The 6,660-nt window shown below is 44.6% G+C and overlaps 1 long non-coding RNA gene across 1 annotated transcript; it reads right to left on the bottom strand.

The window, feature by feature from the left end:
- Positions 1-5,363: 5,363 nt before the first annotated feature.
- LOC143735561 (uncharacterized) lies at positions 5,364-5,595 on the bottom strand. Its single transcript, XR_013203225.1, has 2 exons — positions 5,517-5,595; positions 5,364-5,465 (listed from the first exon to the last, which is right to left on the bottom strand). It is a non-coding gene; the product is annotated as an uncharacterized LOC143735561 (long non-coding RNA).
- Between the last annotated feature and the right edge of the window lie 1,065 nt (positions 5,596-6,660).

Raw genomic sequence — 6,660 nt, 5'->3', positions numbered from 1 at the left:
AAGAGTCTTTTCAGCAGTTGTACGAAATATTCTCAGATATTGGTGTTGTTGTTTGGCAGTGCTTCACATTGCCACCTAGCCACCTGGAGTGCATACTACATCGAATTTCACACACTTTTGCATCACCATATGCACGCGGTTCTCTTACGAGAGTATCTCTCGTACTGCATAATATCTTACGCTATGGGGAAAACCTCTTTTCCACGAGATATTGAAGCCAAAAATTATCCTTTAATTTTGATTAATGTAAAACGCTGTGCGGCAGCGTGCAGACATAGGCAAGATGGCTCGCGCGCCTATTGGCTGCCCTGCGGCAACAGCAGCAAGCCTATCGAGAGAGGCCCTGCGTGACGTGACATCCAATGGGGGTGCTTCGTGCCCATTTCGTCGCGTCCCGCCAGAATAGGTGTGGACTTGGCCTATAAATACGCTCGACAGGCTGATACAAACTGATTTTCAACTCTTCAGCGAAGCACTACTGCATCGCTGGATCCGGAGTGAGAAGCCGCGCCGTCTGATTGTAAGCCTTCTGCGGGACGAGCCTTCGAGCCTGAAGTCGCTGGCCTGCACCTCGCCGCCTTCAGCCTTCAGCCCTCCATCCTTTTCACTGCTGAGTGTGTGTTCGCCGCTGCGACTCACACTCTATCTCTGTTTCTATCTGTTCTAAAAGAGCAAGCGTCTTTTTAAAGATGCAAAGATCCTGCGGCTCGTGCCGAGCCACACTCATCGACGGGGACCGTCATGTCATCTGCGTTTCCTGCCTGGGTGAGGATCATGCGGCTCTCGCTCTCGTCGAGGGCGGATGCCCTCATTGCGAGCTGATGCCTATGGTGACTCTGAGGACTCGCCTGGCATCCTTCTCAGAGCCTGCACTTCAACCCGCTGCGTCGCCGCGCCGTAAAAAGCGCGCGCTCAGCGCGTTCCCGAGCCCTCTCCTGCCCGCCTAAGCTCGCCGGTTCGCCCGCTAGCTTCGCCGGCATCGCTCGAGTCACTCACCGATGGACAGCGGCCGCCGTCTGCCACCGCTTCCGCCATTGAGATCGACGAAACAGCCGAGGCTTGTTCTATCATGGCGTCTGACAGCGAAGATTGGGCGAGCTCTGTGGACCTCCCCTCCGCTGTTCGCGAGCCTTCCGGGAAAAGAGCGGGCATTGAGTCTGAGTTGATGCGTCCGCTCTCTCAAGCCGTCGACAACCTCGGCCTCGACTGGGAGGCGCCCGCGCAACCCCCGCGCAACCGACTGGATGGATGTTTCCTCAAGAAGGACCACGCCCCATCACAGTCCAGACCCGCGCCTTTTCTTCCTGAGCTTCACGAAGAAGTCGCGAGGTCTTGGAACGCCCCCTTCTCGGCCAGAATGCGTACATCTGTCTCTGCTGTATTCTCCACTGTGGACGGTGCGAAAGACAGAGGGTACCTTTCTCTTCCTCCTGTGGAAGCAGCGGTAGCATCACATCTCTGCCCGCCCTCTGCTGGACGGCGAGCACAGGCGGTGTTGCCATCTAAAGCCTGCCGAGTGACGTCAGCCATGCACGGTCGCGCTTACACCGCCGCCGGGCAAGCTGTGTCGGCGCTACACACAATGGCCATCCTGCAGATCTTCCAGGCCGACCTTCTCCGAAAAATGGACGAGGAAGGCGTGGGATCGATCAGCGTTGCGGATTTAAGGAGCGCTACAGACCTGGCTCTTCGCGCCGCTAAATCTGCTGCACAGGCCGTTGGGCGGAACATGGCCTCTCTCACCGTGGCTGAGAGACACCTATGGCTAACGCTGTCTGAAATGACAGATTCGGAGCGCTCTGTGTTTCTCGACGCGCCCATTTCGCCAGTGGGCCTCTTCGGATCTGCCGTCAAAGATTTCGCGGACAGATTCCAGGAGGTTCAGAAGACATCGCAGGCTATAAAGCACTTCCTCCCGAAGCGCTCTAGCTCTGCAGCAGGTCGCTCGAAACAGCCGTCTGCCCGTAGCTCACAGCCACAGCCTGCACCACCCGCCGCCGCTTCTCAGCGCCGCCAGGCCCGAGAACAGAGACCGCGCTCTCGCTCTGCTGGATGCCGCCCCCCTCAGCGCGGGCCCTGGCCGAGGATTGAGATCAAGCCCGAGGTCTCAAAGCCTTCCTAGCCATCCTAGGAAAGCGACGGTGTTCAAATCTCGCTGCGGCCGGATTTTCACCGAAACATTTCGCTCGTCCAGTTCCATGCGATGTAACTGTTCCAGTGTATTTAGCAGTCAACAAGTCGGTTCATTTGCCCGCTTGCCCTTGTTTTTACGGCTACCCAGATAAATCCAATAAAGAGTGTATTTTCTGGTGTCCCGGCCATAGCCTATGGTGTTATGAGTGTTGTAAGAATGCCCACGTCACAGTGCCCATTCCCACACACAGACACAGCCCGCCACAGTTCAGGGCTAGCACAAATAAAATCGACTCATGTCGATTGTGCAAATGTAGTGAATGTGCCCACGACACAGTGCCCACAAACACTACACAGTGCGTGTCCCACGGTTTCTGTAAAAACGAAACCAACACATATTCAGTCAGCGCAAGCCGACGGTGTTTTCAGTGCAGTAAATGTGCCCGCTGTCCCGCGCCCACATTCACTCACAGACACGCTGAACCCTACAGGGTTTGTCCCGCTCGTTCTCTCTCCACAATTTGTCATAGACAAAGCGAGTGCGAACAGGCTGCCCGCCGTGATCGGCGCGCCCCCCGCCTCGCACACTTTAAACACAGTGTTCATGTCTCAGCACACCGAAGCTCTGCAGCCGCCGCTGTGCCGCGGCCAGAGCCCGGATATCATTCTGCCTCTAGCTATCCACGCGAATGTATGGGACTCTGGTTTCTACAGCCGTTGTTTCCTGGTGCCGAAAAAGGATGGAGGCCTCAGGCCTATTCTAGATCTCAGACACCCGAACAAGGCCCTCATGATACGGTCATTCAGGATGTTAACGACCAAACAAATCCTCTCGCAGATTTGCCCAGGGGATTGGTTTTTGTCAGTGGATCTGAAAGATGCTTACTTTCACAACCAGATAACCGCCCATCACAGACCGTTCTTAATTAAGATTCACGTTCGAGGGGATGGGTTATCAGTACAGAGTCCTGCCATTCGGGCTATCACTGGCACCAAGTACATTTACGAAATGCATGGATGCAGCTCTCTCCCCCCTGAGACAGCGGGGAATGTGCATTCTGAACTACCTCGACGACTGGCTCATTCTGGCCCAGTCGGACGCCCAGGTTACAAACTCACAAATCCTGGCTCCGCAGCCATCTGGATTGCCTTGGGCTCAGGATCAACCTATCCAAGAGTGTACTGTCCCCCAGCCAGCGTATAACCTTCCTAGGAACAGTTCTCGACTCTGTTCAGAGGATAAAGGAAGGTCTAAACTAATTTGTTCTAATACTGGATAAAAACTAAGGGGTTGAAACTTATGGCAAGAACATTTTTCACATCACTTTACTGTTGTATAATTTTGTTTGGCTTAAATTTCACTCTTCAATTCTTCTTCAGGGGTATCTGCTTCTGAAAGAGTCTTCGTGATGGAGGGAGATTCAGTCAAATACATACTGGTGTTCAAACAAACCAACAAGAGAAGATTATATGGTCTTTGAATGGCATACGCATCGCTCAAATCACTGGAGATCAGAGTAACATCTGTACAGATGTTCAGTGTAATGAAGATACTGAGAGATTCAGAGACAGACTGAAGCTGGATCATCAGACTGGATCTCTGACCATCATAAACATAAGAATCCCATACTTTGCAGTTTTTAAGCTAGAGATCATCAGCGGTGACAACACTGACAGTGTTCTTTATGGTTTATTTGACACTGGTGAGTTACTGAGTGAAAAGCAGGTTATTTACTGTATGTTTAACTCAGACCATTGTTTTTATTATAATTGCAACATTCAGACATTTACTAGTACATTTACAGCTAGCATAAGTTTTTAACACAAGAAACTTCTGTATTATTCTAATACAGTAATTTAAATTCTCATTTTGTAATGCATTAAACTACATTATACATGTACATTATGTAATACATGTGTGGGTCAATAATACCTTTTGTGTGTTTCAGATTATTTTGCTGCTTATAAAATGACTAGAAATTCACTGAAGGAGGGAGATTCTGTTATTTTACATACTGAGTTAAAACTAAATGATGTGGTGACTTGGTATTTTAATGACACTCTCATCGCTGAAATCACTGGAGATCAGAGTAAGATCTGTACAGATGATCAGTGTAAAGAGAGATTCAGAGACAGACTGAAGCTGGATCATCAGACTGGATCTCTGAACATCACACACACCAGAAACACAGACTCTGGAGAATATAAACTACAGATCAACAACAGCAGATTCAGCATCATTAAGATATAGTGTTTCTGTCACTGGTGAGTGACATTTGATAATTTAATAAATATTTGTATTTTATTTTATTTTGTACATAGTGTGAAGTGAATATCATGCATGTCAAAGTGACACAATTTTCACATGGTGTGTCACTGTCACAGCAATCACATGTTTACTAATATTATTTACAAAAAATGCATTAAGTCAATTTTTCCTGTTGCTTCTGATGCTGTTTTAGCTGCTGTTGCTTAAAACCCCACCAGATGGAGCTATTAATCATACAATATCATACAACTGATGACAAAGAAGAAAAATCCAAGAGACCAGTAATATCAGTTACTCTTTTTAGAAATAATGACTCTCTGTCTTTAGCTGTTCTAGATCCAGGTGTGTTTCCAGCTGCTGTAACAGGAATAGTTGGGGGTGTTTTCTTTGCGGCTGGTTGTGTGATTGCCTGTTGCAGGATCCAGAAAGGTAAATATTAGAAATAGACATTTAACTAGATGGAAATATAAGATTTATTTAGAAGAAAAAAATCTTTAAAAGACAAAATAATAGAATATATATATATATATATATATATATATATATATATATATATATATATATATATATATATATATATATATATATATATATATATATATATATATATATATATATATCCTTCTAATTCACCAAATAAATGATGTGTTTAATTGAGTATGTTGTTATTGTTCAAACAGACATCAGGATGCAGCGCAATGATCAGTACTTGCCCTAAATCTATCTCAGATCTCTAAAATCTGTAAGTAGGCTACCATTTAAGTTTCATGTGTTTGTGGTATGATTCAGATATCATTACATAGAACATAGATCATTAAAAGTACAGTATGTAAGTTTCGTAAGTTTTACTCACGGATGGAGCAGAGAGAACATTTTCAGGCCTCCCCGTTTAGGTCTCTCCAAACCTGGAAAGCTTTTCTAATATTAAGGCGGGCCCTAAAACTCTTGCCTCACCATAACCTTTATTTTATTGTGACATTTCTCTGAGCTTTTCTCTTTTGTAATGTCACTCAGCCATCTCTCTTTCTACAGTCTTTCTTCAAATCTCCCTCTTGCTCATTTTCTCTCATCCCCCATCATGAGTGGACACGCCCCCAACTGCTGATTGGCTCACTCTCTCTCCTCCATCATGAGTGGACACACCCCCAACTGCTGATTGGCTCACTCTCCTCCATCATGGCACACCCCAAATGGCTGGCTCACTCTCCTCTCTGCATTTTTAAATGTAGTTTATGCTGTAGTTTATATATAAAACTAATTGTATTGTACATTTTATTACTAAATGTATATGCAGTGAGGTCCAAGGTTTTGAAATGATAATTTTGTAGAACAGTACTTTATGATGGTCCTGAGAAATAGGAAGAATTGTTTTTGTAATCATATACCTCATATACACCTTATTTTGTAAAATGTATGTAAACTGTAACAGGATACAAGGTTTGAGATGTGGATGTTCGGGGATGTACTTTGTAACTGCTATGCTACAATAAACTTCATCTTTGAGATCTTCATCATCCTATTTTTTTTTTTTTCTTATGGTATCATTCAGAATATTTCATCCAGTTTCTTCTTCTTGAAGACCGAGATTCATGACACCAACATATGAAGCTGGTCATACGCTGATAAAAAAAAATAAAAAAATCAATTCTACTTAGTAAATGTGTAGGAGAGCGGGGCACAACGTAACGCTTTTTGACTTTCTCAGTTTGTATAAACCTAATTAGGGTTATAGTATTTATATTTTCTTGCATTAATTTCACACGTCTATTACAATTATGTGGTTTTGTTTCATTAATACGTTGTATACTTTTTTCTTGATTTACCCCGAAAGAATGAAAGTGAAATGTGACAACATGCCCCATAGGTGGAGTGCATTGTATCATGACCATATGACTAAAATGTTATCTGATCTAATCAAAAAATATACAAGATGAAATAAAATATTTTCTCCAAAAAAAAAAAGTGTTGACAACAAACAGAAAAACACAGCTACACAGCTAGTTCAAAACATAATAATAATAAATACTTTCTGAACATTGACTCTCAGTCTTTTTTCACCATTTTCTCATGGTTTCTCAAAAGAATTCACAAAAGTATAGAATAGAAAAGCATAGTTCTAATAGGGGCTCATTGTAACACAATGTGACAACATGCCCCTCCTGCACAACTGGGATTTAAACCCGTCTAGTATCTTCTGCTAGTTAACGAAGCTTTAAATAACCATATCAACTGTTAAATAACATATTGGAGATTAAAAT

This window comes from Siphateles boraxobius, unplaced genomic scaffold (genome assembly GCF_051911475.1).
Source record: "Siphateles boraxobius isolate OS27281-9 unplaced genomic scaffold, OSU_SipBor_1 13, whole genome shotgun sequence".
In the NCBI taxonomy this organism is placed as follows: domain Eukaryota; kingdom Metazoa; phylum Chordata; class Actinopteri; order Cypriniformes; family Leuciscidae; genus Siphateles; species Siphateles boraxobius.
This window is presented reverse-complemented; position numbering and strand designations above follow the sequence as displayed.